The sequence below is a fragment of the Ranitomeya variabilis genome, chromosome 7 (assembly GCF_051348905.1).
Source record: "Ranitomeya variabilis isolate aRanVar5 chromosome 7, aRanVar5.hap1, whole genome shotgun sequence".
Classification (NCBI taxonomy): Eukaryota; Metazoa; Chordata; class Amphibia; order Anura; family Dendrobatidae; genus Ranitomeya; species Ranitomeya variabilis.
Genome location: NC_135238.1, coordinates 189,417,611 through 189,437,020, shown reverse-complemented (window position 1 = coordinate 189,437,020; position 19,410 = coordinate 189,417,611).

Here is a 19,410-nt window from a genome sequence, read left to right as displayed (position 1 = left end):
ACAGGGGCGTAGGAATACATTGTGGGGAAAACATTGTGGAAGGATACCTTCCATCATTGTATTCCTGGAGCCCCTGGAGAGCGGTCGCATCAGCTGATGCTCCTGCTCTCCACGGGAGATCGGCGAGGGACACTCGTTTTAATTGGATTTCTGCGGATCAGGGAGTATAGTGTTTGTTTATTATTTTAATATTTTTTACAGGTAACACTGGCTTCGAGGAACAAAGTGACAAGTGATAGTGAGTATGTACTCTATGTTTTATGTACTGTACGTCTGTATGTATGTTGTATGTATGTACTGTATGTATGTACTGTATGTGGCATGTTGCATGTCGTATGTTGGATGTCGTCGCATGTTGCATGTTTCATGTCACATGTTGCATGTCGTCACATGTTGCATGTTCTCGCATGTTGCATGTTGTCGCATGGTGCATGTCGCATATCACATGTCTCATGTTGCATGTTGTCGCATGTCACATGTTGTCACATGTCGCATGCCCTCGCATGTTGTATGTCGCATTTCGTCGCATGTCACATGTTGCATGTTGTTGCATGCCGTCGCATGTTGCATGTTGTCGCATGTTGCATGTCGTCGCATGTCGTCGCATGTCACATGTTGCATGTCATTGCATGTCGTCGTATGTTGTTGAATGTTGCATGTCGCCGCATGTCACATGTCGCATGTCGTCGCATGTCGTCGCATGTTGCATGTCGTTGAATGCTGCATGTCGTCGAATGCTGCATGTCGTCGCATGTTGCATGTCACATGTTGTCATATGTCGCATGCTGCCACATGTTGCATTTCGCATGTCATCTCATGTCACATGTCGCATGTCGCATGTTGTCACATGTTGCATGTTGACGCATGTCACATGTCGTTGCATGTCACATGCCGTCACATGTTGTTGCATGTTGCATGTGGCATGTTGCATGTCGTCGCATGTTGCATGTAACATTTTGCATGTCATATGTCGCATTCCCTCTCATGTCGCCACATGTTGCATGTCACATGGTGTATGTTGTATGTCTGTATGTACTGTGTCTGCATGTTGTATGTACTGTATGTCTGTATGTATGTACGTGTGTGTGTGTGTGTGTGTTGGTTTTTTTTACATTCAACACATTAGCTGGATGATGGGACTACTACTGTCCCATCATTGGCTAATGTGTCACTCACTGTCACTGTAGCAGGCATCGTCCGATAGGACTTGTAGTCCCATCGGACAACGCCTGCACACAGAGACACACACAGCAATGACGCCTGCAGCAGACCCCAGCACGGCCAGCGGACCCACCGCACCGCCCGGCGTAGCCCCACAGCACATCCCGGCGCCGACACATGCCGGCGCAGGCACCGGCAGATGCCGGCACCACGGCACATCTCGGCGCCAACACATCCCGGCGCAGGCACCGGCACATGCCGGCACCACAGCACATCCAAGCATCACGGCACATCCAAGCATCACGGCACATCCCGACGCGGCACAATGGCAAATCCAGGCACAGCACCACGGCACATCCCGCAGACTCCTCTGCGCCCACCCATCCCAGAACACAGCGTTCACATCCCTACCTACTACCTAGCCCTCTGCTGGATGTCCTCATATGAACTCGAGCGTGGGAACTTTTCACAGGCTCCAGTTCATGAGGACATCCAGCAGAGGGCGCATCACCGCAACTCAAGGTAACTACAGGTCACCCTGCTTTCCATTCATTCCCCTGGTCTTTACAGGCAGGTGCGGCTGCATTAACAGGCTTCTGCTTGTAAAATTAGTTAACCCTTTCAGATGGATTTGCAACGTGGGACAGAACGACAGAAGGTATGGAATATTGTTGTTTGTTTTTTTTTTACTTTGTTTCAGGTGACAAGGGTCTTCAGGTGGATTAAGAGTCTAATAAAATATTACAACAACATCTGTCTTTATTTCATTAAAATACTTTGTAATAATGTGTGTTTTCTTAACCATTTCATACTATTGGATTAATAATGGATAGGTGTCATAATTGACGCCTCTCCGTTATTAATCTGGCTTAATGTCACCTTACAATAGCAAGGTGACATTAACCCTTCATTACCCCATATCCCACCGCTACACGGGAGTGGGAAGAGAGTGGCCAAGTGCCAGAATAGGCGCATCTTCCAGATGTGCCTTTTCTGGGGTGGCTGGGGGCAGATGTTTTTAGCCAGGGGGGGCCAATAACCATGGACCCTCTCCAGGCTATTAATACCTGCCCTCAGTCACTGGCTTTACCACTCTGGTGGAGAAAATTGTGCGGGAGCCCACGCCAATTTTTTCCGTGATTTAACCCTTTAATTTAATAGCTAGGGGGCCCAAATTTTGCACATACACACTACTAACATTATTAGTGTGGAATATGCAAAAAAAAAAGGGATATGAGATGGTTTACTGTATGTAAACCATGTCTCATATCCTGTCGGGTTTGGGAAGGAGATAGCAAAAGCCGGCAATTGAATTGCCGGCTTTTCTCTATAACACCGCTGCGTATTTCTTGCAAGTCACACTGCTGGTTCGTGAGTAATCCATATTTTTCTCGCCCCCATAGACTTTCATTGGCGATTTTTTTGCGCAATACGGTGACAAACGCAGCATGCTGCGATTTTCTACGGCCGTATAATACAGATCCGTAAAATACGGCTGATAGGAGCTGGGCCATAGAGAATCATTGGGCCGTGTGTAATGCGTATTTTACGGACGTATTTTCTTGCGCTCATACGTCCGTAAATCTCGCTAGTGTGACGCCGGCCTAACTGTCCTAAAACCTCTGCCAAACCCGTCACATTTTTGCCCTATGTAATACATTTGTGGTCTTCCCTAGAAATATTAGACACTTTCCCATTAATCTATAAATTAGCTTAATAAACTTGGAACTAAATTAATTAATACAATTGATAATTATCAACGGCTCATTCACACGTTATATTTTCTTATACTAGTGATGATGATATTTTTATTTCTATAGCGCCAACATTTTCTGACCACTTTACAATTAAGCAGGGACATGAACAGACAATAAATATATCACAAAGTGACACAGATCAGCAGGTACAGGAGGAGTGAGGGTCCTGCTCGCAAGCTACAATCTATAAGGAAATAGGGTGGGATGTGCTATCCGTGCTTTTCACAGATAACACTTGTGCCTAAAATAGTGAATGGGGCAGTTCACATGTCCGGGATTGTTTGTAGTCCATACAAAATCATGGAGATATGTTCCATACTGATCCAAACGTCAGAACAAAATTGTCAATGCAAGTCTATGGGTCTGTGTAAAAATCGAACAGAACTGTCATCTTAGTGATGTCCGAGTCCGATCTAAACGTCAGATCAAAATACACATATAGCTCAGCCGTGAGACCACCATCGATCCTGGTCAAGTATCCAACATCTTTGGCTGTGAGGCTATGTGCACACGTCAGGATTTCTTGCAGAAATTTCCTGACCAAAACCGGACATTTTCTGCAAGAAATCCTGTGCGTTTTTTCATGTTTTTCTCGCATTTTTTGTGTGGATTTTTTTGCAGATTTTTCCGGGGGTTCCAAATGCAATAATATGGTGGGAAATCTGCAAAAAATCAGCAAAATTAATGAACATGCTGCGTTTTTTACCGCGATGCATTTTATTCGCGGGAAAAAAAAGTGACATATGCACAAAAATTGCGGAATGCATTCTAAATGATGGGATGCATATGTATGCGTTTTTATAGCGAAAAAACGCAAAAAATCCGGAAAGTGTGTACATACCCTGAAACAACCCCATATGATCAGGTTTCCTCTACCAAAACTTGACAGTTCCTTCAATGATTGCAGCCATTGGCCCCGTTTTCCCTTGTTTCTTCCAGACCCATTTGCACCCATCAGAGACTAGCTAATACGCACCCGGCGGCCCTGCGATTCCGGACATGCGGCGCGTCTTTTTAGATCGCAGCATGTCCGTTTACCTTGCTGCGCCGCTGGAAGGTAAATCACAGGGCCCTATGTGTGGGGTGCGATGATGCCGGATGTGTGCAATGAACACATCCGGCATCATCGTGTCTCCAGAAGGGGGCGGGGCTTAGGGCAGAGCGAGTTTTCCGCTCCGTCCAAAGCGCCGGCCATCCTGAACGTGGACACGCACCCTTAGGATCTTCTTGTGTTTTTAGGGGGTTGATTTGTGGTCTGTTTATTTTATACTTATTATTGGTAATTTTTAAAATATATTTATTTGTGTTAATAATTTTTGATATATTATATTACTACTATATTTTTAATACAGATTGTTATATGGAAAAAAATACATTGAAGAAAAAAAACCTGATATAAACAATAGGTCATTTTCTCATGAGGCCTTCAGCGTAACCTCATTATAATGTGATATTTGCAGGTGATTCATGTTTCGTCCTGAAGGTTTAGAGCTGGAGTGGCCTCTGCTGGTAACACCTAGTACTGCACAACAGATGGAAGCATTTTATTGGTTTCGCCAGTAGGTGTCAGTAGCGCTCAGTGTAACCGCATCACAGAGAGATAAGGAGACGTAATATCAGAATCTGGGGAGATAGTGAGAAAGTACAGGAGGAATATATATATATATATTTACATTTTCATATTTTGCATAGTTCATTATTTTTACCGAATAATAATTATTGCAGATGTGACTGAGGGTTAATAATGATCTGGTGAAAAAAGAAAAAACAGCTCCGACTCTAGGGGCATTGTAGCACGGAAGCCAAGGGATCAAATGTAGAAACAATTCAGCGTCTTAAAATGTCGATGTTTATTAGAGAACTAAGTACAAAGTTCAATGCATAGTATTTACATAGACAGTCTTGAATGTTTGCATTGAATTTTCTAATAAACATCACAATTTTAAGAAATTGGATCTTTTTCTACATTAATAATGATTTCCCGATCTAAAATGAATATTTTCTGTGTGTATAAAAAGTGGTTGTCACGCTGTGTTGTCCAGCCTGCTCCCCATTGTAGACTCTACAACGAGGGCTATGGACGGGGCGATCCGCACCGCTGATCGGCATGGGGTCTCCTAGGCCGCGTCCGGCCTCCTCCCACTTCAGGACCACTGGTTAGTTCTGAGGTCCCCCAGGGTCACAAATACCGACCTGATGTTGACACCCCAATCGGCATAGCACAGGGCAGCCCAGAACACCTGGACTCAAGCGCTCCAGCACTCAGCCTCCCTGGTAACTAGGATTACAGGCGCACGCCACCGCGCCCGGCGATTGTCTAGTGCTGCTATTACTGACTAGAGGCTGCAAGGAGCCGTGACGTCATCGGGAGCCACAGCGCCATCTAGTGTCTGCAGGATGAACCTGCCATAAAGTCAGTAACATAAGTCAGTATACCGCTGCAACATGGTCACAAATCACAGTAACATCAGAAATAACCTCAGAAATACTCTGACACCGGAGTCTGATACTTGATTCTGATACCTGACTTTCACATATCAAAGTCACAAATGAAAGTCAAACCTCAGAAATACTCTGTCTGATACCGGAGTCTGATACTTGACTCTGATACAGGAAATTAGTAAAATTAGTAAAATTAGCAAAAATTAGTACCTGGGATCACTTGACCTTGTGGTGCAATGGTAAGGCCGACGGCTGTAGTCTCTAGACGCAGGATCCATTTTTTGTCGGCCGGATCCTTTTTTTTTTCCGCCGGATTGGTTTTATCTTTCTGCCGGATCCGTTTTTTCCGCCGGGTCCGTTTTTTTCCGCCGATCCGGTTTTTTTTGCCGAATCCGTCGTTTTTTCACCAGTCGGTTTGTTTTTGCGCCAGATCCGTTTTTTTACACCAGATCCGGTTTTTTTCGCCGGATCCGTATTTTTCCGCCGATCCGTTTTTCCGCCGGATCCGTTTTTTTTCCGCCGGATTCGTTTTTTTTCCGCAGATCCGTTTTTTTTTTGCCGAATCCGTTTTTTTTCCCGCCAATCTGTTTGTTTTTCCGCTGGATCCGTTTTTTTCCCGCCGATCCGTGTTTTTTTGCCGAATCTGTTTTTTTTCCGCCAATCGGTTTGTTTTTTCGCCGGATCCGTTTTTTTACACCAGATCCGTTTTTTTTCGCCGGATCCGTATTTTTCCGCCGATCCGTTTTTCCGCCGGATTCGTTTTTTTTCCGCCGAATTCGTTTTTTTTCCGCAGATCCGTTTTTTTTTTCCGAATCCGTTTTTTTTCCGCCAATCTGTTTGTTTTTGCGCCGGATCCGTTTTTTTTTACCCCAGATCCATTTTTTTTTCGCCGGATCCATGTTTTTCCGCCGATCGGGGTTTTTTTGCGCCGGATCCGTTTTTTTACAAGCCAGATCCGTTTTTTTTCGCCGATCCGTTTTTTTTTACCTAATCCGTTTTTTTTCGCCGATCCGTTTTTTTCCACCTAATCCGTTTTTTTTCCGCCAGATCCGTTTTTTTCCGCCAGATCCGTTTTTTTCCACCGATCCGTTTTTTTTTTTGCCGAATCCGTTTTGTTCCCGCCAATCGGGGTTTTTTTTGCGCCGGATCTGTTTTTTTGACAAGCCAGATCCGTTTTTTTTCCAACGGATCCGTTTTTTCCGACGGATCCGTTTTTTCCTGCTGATCTGTTTTTTTTTGTGCCGGATCCGTTTTTTTCCCGCCGGATCCGTTTTTTCCCGCCGGATCCGTTTTTTTTCGCCGGGGATGTGCATGTCTTCAGTGCCATCTCACAGATCTGCGGAGCATCATTTCTCTCTGTAAGTTATACCTTGATTCAACTTGGCCAAGTGTTTTTGCAGTACCGTTATATCTCCATCCATGATTTCTCAAGCACTTTTCCAAAATTGTGTAGTCAAGCTAAGTGAATTCACTATCTACCTTTCTGTTATTTCATAAGCAGTTGCGATGATCGGCATCTTCTCTGAAGTACTGATGAAAACACAATCATTTTACTTCTTTTCAAGAACAGGTTAGTGCTTCTCTTGATTTCTGTTCTAACTTGGCTTGTCCCATGACTTCTATCTCACTAATGCTACAAGGGGTTTTCCATTCTCTCCCAATGATGTAGCAGCATGTCTCCCCAGTGTCAGACCGGGGTGTTTAGAGCCCAATAGACGAATGCGAAGGGTCACCTCACAGCTGCAAGAAAAGATTTTCTTTTTGCTCTTATGCTCAAGGACCAAGTGTTCTACCATCTGAAGTTGCCTGCACTATTACAATATATTTTTGGATTCCATACGGCAAACAGCATAATAGAAAAGAAATCTAAATGGCTGATTCTCCTTTTGGTTAGTGACGTCACATCTGTGAAAATATCGAATCAATATTATTCAAAAAGTGATACACACTATATAATCATATAATTAAAAAGTAAAGGCTGTGACACCAAAAAATGAGCTCTCACACAGATCCGGAAATATAAAAAAAATATATTAGAATATGGCAATGAAACAAGCAGAATAAAAATGTTCCCACGTTTAGTTTTTTCTAGTAAACACAAGTAAAGCTCTACTTATTGTTGTGCTGCTGTAGTCATACTGACCTGGAGAAGGACGTCAAAGGGAACCTGTCGGCAGGATTGTGCACAGTAACCGACACACAGTGTCAGGTCGGCGGCGTCATACTGATTACAATGATACCTGGTGATGAAATCTATCTTGTTGTTTCTTAATCTTTATTCTCAGTTTTGTGGTGCTGATATGCTCGAGTCCTAACACGGGGTTCATGTATGTGGTGCTCTGATTAGGTATTCATAATGCAGACTGCTGACAGGTCACTGATCCCTTGGCGATCCCCGACAGCTGCTACTGCGCAAGCGCGAGCGGCGCCATATTTGATGAGGATTTTTAAAATCTTCTCTAGTAAGATGGTGACGCTGGCGCATGCGCAGTTGCAGCTATCGGATCTCTATACAAACCGATAGCTGCTATTGCACAGGTGCCCCAAGTGCCACTGACAAAATTGATATTTTATTTTTGCTCAAGGAAATCTGCAAAAGGGATTAAGTGCACAGTAACCATGCGATTATGCTGCAGTGCAGGGGCCAAGGCTGGCATCTGCCTGCAAAAGCGTTTCTTTTTTTTATTCACTATGTGATTGTATTCATTATGGAAACTAGGGGGCGGGTCAGTGAGGGATCAGTGACCTGTCAGCATTTTGCATTATGAATAGCTAATCAGAGCATCACATGAAGACCCCCACAGGCCGCCCCGAAGCACAAGCATATCATTAAGGGTACCGTCACACTAAGCGACGCTGCAGCGATAGCGACAGCGATGTCGATCGCTGCAGCGTCGCTGTTTGGTCGCTGGAGAGCTGTCACACAGACCGCTCTCCAGCGACCAGCGATGCCGAGGTCCCCGGGTAACCAGGGTAAACATCGGGTTGCTAAGCGCAGGGCCGCGCTTAGTAACCCGATGTTTACCCTGGTTACCAGCGTAAAAGTTAAAAAAACAAACAGCACATACTCACCAGCGCGTCCCCCAGCCTCTGCTTCCTGACACTGACTGAGCTCCGGCCCTAACAGCACAGCGGTGACATCACCGCTGTTGCTTTCACTTTCACTTTAGGGCCGGAGCTCAGTCAGTATCAGGAAGCAGACGCTGGGGGACGCATGTAAGTATGTGCTGTTTGTTTTTTTTACTTTTACGCTGGTAACCAGGGTAAACATCGGGTTACTAAGCGCGGCCCTGCGCTTAGTAACCCGATGTTTACCCTGGTTACCAGTGTAAAATATCGCTGGTATCGTCGCTTTTGCTGTCAAACACGGCGATACACGGCGACCTAGCGACCAAATAATGTGCAGACCTTCTAGCAGCGACCAGCAATTTCACAGCGGGATCCAGATCGCTGCTGCGTGTCAAATTCAGCGATATCGCTATCCAGGTCGCTGCAACGTCACGGATCGCTGGCGATATCGCCTAGTGTGACGGTACCTTAACTCAATACTGAAAATAAAGATTAAACAACAACCACAAGACGGATTTCAGCACCAGGTCTCACTGTGATCAGTATAACGGCGCCGACCTGACACTGTGTGTAGTTTGCTGAACACAATCCTGCTGACAGGTTCCTCAGAGCACGTGGGGAACGGCATTAAAATAAAAGCCATAAAATTGTGACAAAATTGAATTTTCAAATTGCACCCCATTTTGCTTTTTTTTCTGCTTTCCACTTGAACCTAATATTAAGTGCAGCCATTAGAACTTACAAATTGTCCTGCAAAAAGATAAGCTGGTCATAAAACTATATGAATATATAAAGCTATGGCTGCGAGAATGGCGGGAGTGGAAAGCGATAAACCAAAAATATAAACTTTTGTTATTTTCCCCTTTTTTTCTCAAACTTCCTTTGTCCCTTTTTTGCTTCTTAAACGGGCTGCTTCACATTAATAAATGATATTGACTGTGTACAGAAAGTAAATCTATGGCACTTACTAGTATTTTGTAATTGTCCACATTGCCTCCTTTGTTGGGTTGACTCATCTTTCTATTGCAGTATACACTTCTCATTTCCATGGTTACAGACTACCCTGCAATACAGCAACAGTTGCATTAGGCTGCTTTCACACTAGCGTCGGTACAGGGTCGTCGCACTGCGTCGGCCCGACGTACCGACGCATACTGTGAAAAAAATGCCCGACGTGGCAGCGGAAGCAGTCTTACGACGCTTCCGCTGCCCCATTGCAAGGTCCGGGGAGGAGGGCACGGCGTTTCGGCCGCGCATGCGCGGTTGGAAATGGCGGACTAGATGCACAAAAAAATGTTACATGTAACATTTTTTTGTTGCGGCGGTCCCCAAAACACGACGCAACCGTCGCACGACGGTTGCGACGTGTGGCAATACGTCGCAATTAGTGTTGAGCGATACCTTCCGATATCGGAAAGTATCAGTATCGGATTGGATCGGCCGATAATCAAAAAATATCGGATATCGCCGATACCGATACCCGATACCAATGCAAGTCAATGGGACCAAAATATCGGAATTAAAATAAACCCTTTCTTTCCTTGTAGGTTCATTCTACATGAAGGAAAACAGCTAAGAATAATGTAGGATGTATTGGGGGAGGTGGCGGAGACATTAAAGGCACAGAGGTTTAGCCCAATCAAATAGAATAGCAGGAATTTTAAAAAAAATTTAAGACGTTCGGAGTTACAAACATATTGACCATGTTAAGATTTTTTTTAATTTGTCAGATATTGATCTTTCACTACTTCCATGCCCTTCACCTTCTTTTTTACTTCTCCCACACTTTCTTCTTCATCATCCTCAGCAGCATCTTTGACATCAACTTCTTCTTCACCTTATTCATCTTCTTCTTCATCTTCTACCTATTATTTTTTTTGTTACATTCTTCATATTCTTTTTATTAAACTATTATTCTTCTTCATATTCTACTTCTTCATCATATTCTTATTTGTGACAGGCATTCCTGTAGTTGTTGTCTATAAAAGTTTGAAGATTACACCTTCCGTTCTGCCTGTCACAAAAGAGTTACATTTGTCTACGTTCAGTTAGGCCTGCAGCATCAGGCTTTATCCAGGGGCACCACGAGGAGGAACGGACTCACCCCCATACACTGCTTAGTCTTCTTCTGCTTATAATTTAGATAATATCTTTTGCTCTGATGTTTAGTCTTATGCTTAATGTTCTTCTGCTCTTTGTTCTGCAGCGTCTTGTTCTTCTGCTTCTCGGTCTTCCGTGTCGTCGTCTCCAGGGTCGTCGTTGTCATCGGGGTGGTCTTCAGGGTCGTCGTCTCCAGGGTCGTCATCTCAGGGGTTGTTGTCTCTGGTGTCGTTGTCATCTTAGGGGTGGTCTTCAGGGTCGTCGTCTTTAGGGTCTTGAACTTGGAAATGTAGCAGAAGGTACATGAAGGCTGAGAAAATGCCGAGAACCAGCTGATGGAACTGGAACCCGGATGGCTACCCAAAGGTCCAAGAGCCAATGGAACTACCGAGGACCAGCTGACGTTACTGGAACCCGGTTAGTAAGCAGGATGTACCCGTGCCAGAAAGCACTACCAAGGACCACCTGACGTTGGTGGAACTCGGATACCCAGAAGGAGGCACCTAAGCCAAAGGCTCTGCCTGGAACCAGCTGACAGTACTGGAACCAGGATGGGGGCCTATTCAAGATTGTCATCCTACAGCCCCTAGCGGTGTTGGAGCCCAGGGTCAGCAGGAGGAGCAGAGTGCAGGCCGAAGCCTGCACTGGAGGCACTTTAATATCTGATGGAGTGTCAGCGTGGCGGTCGCAGGACACATTGTCGGTTACACAGCAGGGGAGCAGCTGACGTTACTGAACCCCACTAACACAGGAGCAATTGTTTTTCTCAGCACTTCCAGGCAGCAACTAGCGGTGTTGGTGCCCAGGGTCAGCAGGAGGAGCAGAGTATAGGCTGAGGCCTAATTGGAGCAAATTGAAAGTGAACCTTTAAACCCCCAGGCGTTAGTAACTAGAAGAGCCAGCTTGTGCAACAGTAATGCTGCACAAGGAAAAGGTTGCTCTTTTAATTATGCTCCTTGCACACGCTGAACGAAACACTTTTAAAATTGTGCCACTCATACCGTGAAACCGTCATGGAGGCGGGACTTTCCTTCTTAATGACACGCAGCACAGCTGTTAAAAATACCCCCTTGGCGCTGGGCGCAGCCTCCTGAGCGCTGCTTTTTTGTGTACCGGAGTCTGCGCTGTTATGTTATCCCTTGGCCATGCGCTGTTAGCGCTGCCTGTCTTCTGACATCATTTGATGTCAGCCTGTGCGGTCGCGCTGCCCATGAATCCCAGCCCCGCAGTGTCTTGTGATTTATTCACACTGTGGGGCTGGGATTCATGGCCTTGCGCAGTAAATATGTTCGCCTCTCACTCACGTCCTTTCGCCTGCTTTAGACTGTGCGGCGGTAGCTGATCCCTAATCACATGCCATGGCCGTGAAGCCGCACAGTCTGAAGAAGGCGGAAGGAGATGAGTGAGAGGCGAATATATGCACCGCGCGTCACGGCAGTGGCCCAGTCTGAAGAAGGCGGAGGGAGATGAGTGAGAGCCTGAGGTGAAGATATGCACTGCGCATGCCCATGGATCCCAGGCCCGCAGTATGATTAAATCAGAAGAGACTGCGAGGAGGGATCTCGGGCAGCGTGGCCTCACAGGCCCAGTCTGCCTGACACCAAATGATGTCAGAAGACAGGCAGCGCAGACTGCGCATGGCCAAGGTTGAACAAAACAGCACAGGCTACTAGACAGATTCAAACAACGCTAAGGAGGTGGCGCACGGCGCCAAGGGGGTAGGGATGACGGCTGGGAAAGTCCCGTTACGAAGGAAAGTCCCACCTCCGGGACAGTTTTACGGCATCAGGGGACACATTGTATAAGTGTTAAGTTCAGCATGAGCAAGGAGCAAAACTAAAAGAGCTACCTGTACCTTGTGCAGCATTACTGCTGCACAAGGTGGCTCTTTCAGTAACAAACGCTTGGGGGGGGACAGGTTCCCTTAAATTTCAGTTGTTGTGTCAGCGTGGCGGTTGCAGGACACAATGCCGCATACACAGCTGGGGATCAGCTGACGTTACTAAAACCCAATAACACTGGGTCATGTGTTTTGACTGTGCAGAGGACTGTGCTCTCGCATCCGATGCAATATGCCAGTGTGACGTCGGCCTTAGGTCATTAGCAGAACAGAGGGAACAGGTAGGGTGATAGACAGACATACATTTTTTAATTTTATAAGATATTACTTTACAATATGTTATTAAAAGTAATTAATATTTGTGGCTTGAGGTGGAATGCTTTTGTGTAACACAGCAAAAAAATATATTGGATAGATCTGAAACTGCATGCAAACAATATTTTCAACTCAATTTTATTTTCCACGCGTATTTTTACTCTTTATAACACTCATTGTGTTGTAAGACACACATAGTGCAGTACCTCATGCCACTGGGCGCATTCAGGATGTATACATCGAGAAGTCAGGAAGAAAATAAGGAGGGAGGAAGCTTGCGCACTACACTGCCAAAACATGAACCAAAAATATCAGTCATGTGACCCTATGGGACATCCTGCACCTGCAAGGGAGATATCAAGACCGTCATATGACATGACGGTCCTGATAAATGTTCCCCCAACAGTGTATTATGAAATGTACGGAGACAAGAGGCTGGCCTACATTACAATTAACAGGAGAAAACTGTGATGAGTTATGAAAAAGGTGGAAAGGGTATGCAAAGATTTTAAAAGAAATAGCAAATCTAGGTTTATACATATTTGTACAACAGTAACAATAAACTTTACCTTGATTTTTTCCAGCACACAGCAGCACTCCCTGCCATTATCGGCCTAACCGACCGCTGCGCTCTGCAAAATGACTTTCGACTAACCTCTGCACTAATCCGTACCTCCCACTCCCGACTCCAAGACTTCTCCCGTGCTGCGCCAATCCTCTGGAATGCTCTACCCCAAGATATTAGGACCAGCCACAACTTGCATAGTTTTAAGCGCTCGCTCAAAACAAATTTGTTCAGAGCGGCCTGTCACGTTCCCTAATCAAACTCATTTTATGTTTGTGTGTGTGTGTAGCCCATTCACTATCTCCATCTACCCCCCACCCCCTGAAGATGGCTGGACCATCATTGTAAATAAGCTTCTGTACGTTGTATCTCCCCACCTCATTGTAGATTGTAAGCTCTCACGAGCAGGGTCGTCTTATTGTGCTTTATTACTGTATTGTTAACGTTGTTACCTATGACTGCTGTGTTTGAAACTGTTAAACTGTAAAGCTCTGCGGAATATGTTGGCGCTATATAAATAAAGATTATTATTATTATTATTGGCAGTGGAAGTTGTTAAAAAAGGGTTTTAATTGCTTGATGGACACCTAATTTTTAACTTGGAGCATGTACATTAGGGTCCTGTTTTGCACATGTACTGAATGGTAGAACACTTGGTCCTTGAGCATAAGATCAAAAAGAAAATCTTTTCTTGCAGCTGTGGGGTGACCCTTCGCATTCGTCTATTGGGCTCTAAACACCCCAGTCTGACACTGGGGAGACATGCTGCTACATCATTGGTAGAGAATGGAAAACTCCTTGTATCATTAGGCCGGTTTCACACGTCAGTGGCTCCGGTACGTGTGGTGACAGCTTTCTCACGTACCGGAGACACTGACTCACGTAGACACATTAAAATCAATGTGTCTCTGCACATGTCAGTGTGTTTTCACGGACCGTGTGTCCGTTTGAAAAACACGGAGACATGTCAGTGTTCGTGGGAGCGCACGTATCACACATCATTAAAGTCAATGGGTCCGTGTAAAACACGTACCGCACACGGATGCTGTCCGTATGCCATCTGTGTGTCCCTATGGGAGGTGGAGCCGCATATCCATCACTGTAATGAGCAGCACTATGTGACCGCTCATACAGGACAAGCTGCGGCGCTGAGAGGACGCATCGAGGGAGCTGGGTGAGTATTTTATTTCCAGCGGGCGGGCGCACAGTAGGTGGGAGGGGGTTGGTTACAGGGTACTTTATTTTAACCGGAAAAAAAAAAATAAAAAAACAATGATTTTTCATTCTTTCTCTCCAGCGAATGCTGCTGGAGAGAAGAAATGAATAGCGGCTTCAGCACCCAAAGCAGGGGACAGCGCTTACTGTAGCGCTGTCTCCTGCACGGTTCGTGTGGTACCCAGTTGGCACACGGGCGGCACACGGCTGCCGCACGTGTGCCACACTGATGTGCCACGTGAGCTCACGGACACACGGACACGGATAACTCCGGTACCGATTTTTCCAGTGCCGTAATTATCTGGACGTGTGAGACTGGCCTTAGTGAGATAGAAGTCATGGGACAAGCCAAGTTAGAACAGAAACCAATAGAAGCACTAAACTGTTCTTGAAAAGAAGTAAAATGATTCTGTTTTCATCAGTACTTCAGAGAAGATGCCGATCATCGCAACTGCTTATGAAATAACAGAAAGGTATATAGTGAATTCACTTAGCTTGACTACACAATTTTGGAAAAGTGCTTGAGAAATCATGGATGGAGATATAATGGTACTGCAAAAACACTTGGACAAGTTGAATCAAGGTATATCGTACAGAGAGAAATGATGCTCCGCAGATCTGTGAGATGGCACTGAAGACATGCACTTCCCCTGCAGAATCAGATCGTGTAGGACACTCCCATAGTTCCTGTTTTTGCTGCCCAGAAGGACCACGCCTCGCAGACTGTGGACAGTGGATTAGTGAGACCCCTAGTGGTCATGAATTTGCAACCAGTTCTTGGGTGGATGCAAAGAAAACAATTGTATAAAGTCATTTGAGCATTAGACCCTTTCCTATGACTTTAAGTAAATGTACAGTCACTTGGAATTAGATATATAGTAAATCAGTGGCTCCCACCCAATTTCTTTGGCCATGTGATGTAAATACACAGCATGTCTGAAACTATTTGCTAACAAGGCAGGGGGATAAGAATGTCAGATATTAACCCCTTCGCGACATCCGCCGTACTAGTACTGCGCTGCCGGCACTGCATTTGTGCCAGCCGCAGTACTAGTACGGCGGACCGATCACCGCGGTCTCACGCTGAGCGCCGCGGTGATCGGGTGCGGGTGTCAGCTGTATATGACAGCTGACACCCCGCAGCAATGCCCACGATCGGCGCTATCGCCGATCACGGGCATTTAACCCCTCTGATGCCGCTGTCAATAGTGACAGCGGCATAGAGGGGGATCGCGCAGGGACGGGGGCTCCCTGCGCTCTCCCACCGGAGCAACGCGATGAGATCGCGCTGCTCCGGTGACCTGGAAGGAGTCCCCGGATCCAAGATGGCTGCGGGACTCCTTCCGGGTCATTTACTGACCTGGCTTGCCGGCGCCTGCAAGAGCTGCTGAGAGCAGGCGCCGGCAAGCCTCTGCCCTTGTCTGTGAGATCGGTGATCTGACCGAGTGCTGTGCACACTGTCAGATCACCGATCTGTGATGTCCCCCCCTGGGGCAAATTAAAAAAGTAAAAAAAAAAAAAAAAAAGTCCACATGTGTAAAAAAAAAATTAAAAAAAAAATCCTAAATAATGAAAAAAAAAAAAAATATTCCCATAAATACATTTCTTTATCTAAATTAAAAAAAAAAATCACACAATAAAAGTACACATATTTAGTATCGCCGCGTCCGTAACGACCCCACCTATAAAACTATATCACTAGTTAACCCCTTCAGTGAACACCGTAAAAAAAAAAAAAAAGGCAAAAAACGCTTTATTCTCATACCGCCAAACAAAAAGTGAAATAACACGCGATCAAAAAGACGGATATAAATAACCATGGTACCGCTGAAAACGTCATCTTGTCTTGCAAAAAAAAAGCTGCCATACAGCATCATCAGCAGAAAAATAAAAAAGTTATAGCTCTCAGAATAAAGCGATGCAAAAACAATTATTTTTTTATATAAAATAGTTTTTATTGTGTAAAAGCGCCAAAACATAAAAAAATTACATAAATGAGGTATCGCTGTAATCGTACTGACATGAAGAATAAAGCTGCTTTATCAATTTTACCACACGTGGAATGGTATAAACGCCCCCCCTAAAAGAATTTCAGGAATTGCTGGTTTTTGTTCATTCCGCCTCCCAAAAATCGTAATAAAAAGCGATCAAAAAATGTCATGTGCCCGAAAATGGTACCAATAAAAACGTCAACTCGTCCCACAAAAAACAAGACCTCACATGACTCTGTGGACCAAAATATGGAAAAATTATAGCTCTCAAAATGTGGTGATGCAAAAATTATTTTTTGCAATAAAAAGCGTCTTTTAGTGTGTGATGGCTGCCAACCATAAAAATCCGCCAAAAAAACGCTATAAAAGTAAATCAAACCCCCCTTCATCACCCCCTTAGTTAGGGAAAAATAATAAAATTTTAAAAAATGTATGTATTTCCATTTTCCCATTAGGATTAGGGTTAGGGCTAGGGTTAGGGCTAGAGTTAGGGCCAGGGTTAGGGTTGGGGTTAGGGCTAGGGTTAAGGTCGGGGTTAGGGCTAGGGTTAGGGCTGTGGTTAGGGTTTCAGTTATGATTGGGGGTTTCCACTGTTTAGGCACATCAGGGGGCTTTCCATACGCGACATGGTGTCCGATCTCAATTCCAGCCAATTCTGCTTTGAAAAACTAAAACAGTGCTCCTTCCCTTCCGAGTTCTCCTGTGCGCCCAAACAGTGGTCCCCCCGAACATATGGGGTATCAACGTTCTTAGGACAAGTTGGACAACAACTTTTGTGGTCCAATTTCTCCTGATGCCCTTGGGAAAATAAAAACGTGAAAAATCATTTTCGTGAAAAAAAAAATATTTTTTATTTTCACGGCTCTGCGTTATAAACTGTAGTGAAACACTTGTTGGTTCAAAGTTCTCACAAAACATCTAGATAAGTTCCTTGGGGGGTCTAGTTTCCAATATGGGGTCACTTGTGGGGGGTTTCTACTGTTTAGGTACATCAGGGACTCTGCAAATGCAACATGACGCCTGCAGACCAATCCATCTAAGTCTACATTTCAAACAGCGCTCCTTCCCTTTCGAGCTCTGCCGTGCGCCCAAACAGTGGTCCCTGTTGTGAATTCCGCTCTTGGGCTCCCTCCGGTGGTTATAAGTAGCATTTTTGTGAGTTCTGCTCTTGGGCTCCCTCCTGTGGTTTTGAGTGGTATGGCTGCTTCTTGGATTTAGCATCAGCAGCTGTTTTCACTGATCGTCTTTCTGGCTCTGCTATATTAGTCTGGCCTTTTCCCTAATTCAATGCCAGTTGTCAATTGTTGAGCTTGGAGTCATGGCTCTCTGAGGATTTCCCTGTCACTCTGACCATTTCAGCAAAGCTAAGTCCTTGCTTGTCTTTTTGCAGTTCACTTGTTGTGGACTTTGTTGTTTTGCACTTTCTATGTTTTGCTCATTTGTCCAGCTTATCAGTATGTATCTAGTCAGCTAAGCTGGAAGCTCTGGGCAGCAGAGTTTGCCCTCCACACCTTTAGTCAGGTGTGGAGATTTTTGCATTTCTCTGCGGTGGACTTTTTCTAGTTTTTATTACTGACCGCACAGTGTTCTGTCCTGTACTAATTCTTTCTAGCTAGTAGTGGCCTCCTTTGCTAAATCTTGTTTCATACTACGTATGTCATTTCCTTCTCCTCTCACAGTCATTATTTGTGGGGGGCTGTCCTATCCTTTGGGGATTTTCTCTGAGGCAAGATAGCTTTCCTGCTTCTACCTTTAGGGGTAGCTAGTTCTCCGGCTGTGACGAGGTGTCCAGGGAGTGACAGGAACATCCCACGGCTACTGCTAGTGTCTGTGTTAAGATCAGGAACTGCGGTCGGTATAGTTACCACCTGCTCAGAGCTAGTCGCATGTCGCTCCTTAATCACCAGACCATAACAGGTCCCCCCCCATATATGGGGTATCAGCGTACTCAGCTCAAATTGGACAACAACTTTTGTGGTCCAATTTCTCCTGTTTCCCTTGGGAAAAAAAAATGTGGGGGCTAAAATATCATTTTCGTGGAAAAAAAATATTTTTTATTTTCACGGCTCCGCGTTATAAACTGTAGTGAAACACTTGTTGGTTCAAAGTTCTCACAACACATCTAGATAAGTTCCTTGGGGGGTCTAGTTTCCAATATGGGGTCACTTGTGGGGGGTTTCTACTGTTTAGGCACGTCAGGGGCTCTCCAAACGCGACATGGGTTCCGATCTCAATTCCAGCCAATTTTGCATTGAAAAGTCAAATGGCGCTCCTTCCCTTCCGAGCTCTGCCATGTGCCCAAACATTGGTTTACCCCAACATGTGGGGTATCGGCGTACTCAGGACAAATTGTACAACGACTTTTGTGGTCCAATTTCTCCTGTTACCCTTGGTAAGATAAAACAAATTGGATCTGAAGTAAAAAATTTGTAAAAAAAAAGTTTAATGTTCAATTTTTTTTTAAACATTCCAAAAATTCCTGTGAAGCACCTGAAGGGTTAATAAACTTTTTGAATGTGGTTTTGAGTGCCTTGAGGGGTGCAGTTTTTAGAATGGTGTCACTTTTGGGCATTTTCTGTCATATAGACCCCTCAAAGTCACTTCAAGTGTGAGGTGGTCCCTAAAAAAAATGGTTTTGCAAATTTTGTTGCAAAAATGAAAAATCGCTGGTCAACTTTTAACCCTTATAACTCCCTAACAAGAAAAAATTATGTTTCCAAAATTGTGCTGATGTAAAGCAGACATGTGGGAAATGTTGTTTATTAACTATATTATGTGATATATCTCTCTAATTTGAGGGCAGAAAAATGAAAAATTTGAAAATTGCTAAATTTTCATAATTTTCGACAAATTTCTGTTTTTTTCACAATTAAATGCAAGTCATATCGAAGAAGTTTTACCACTATCATAAAATACAATATGTCACGAGAAAACAATGTCAGAATCACCAGGATC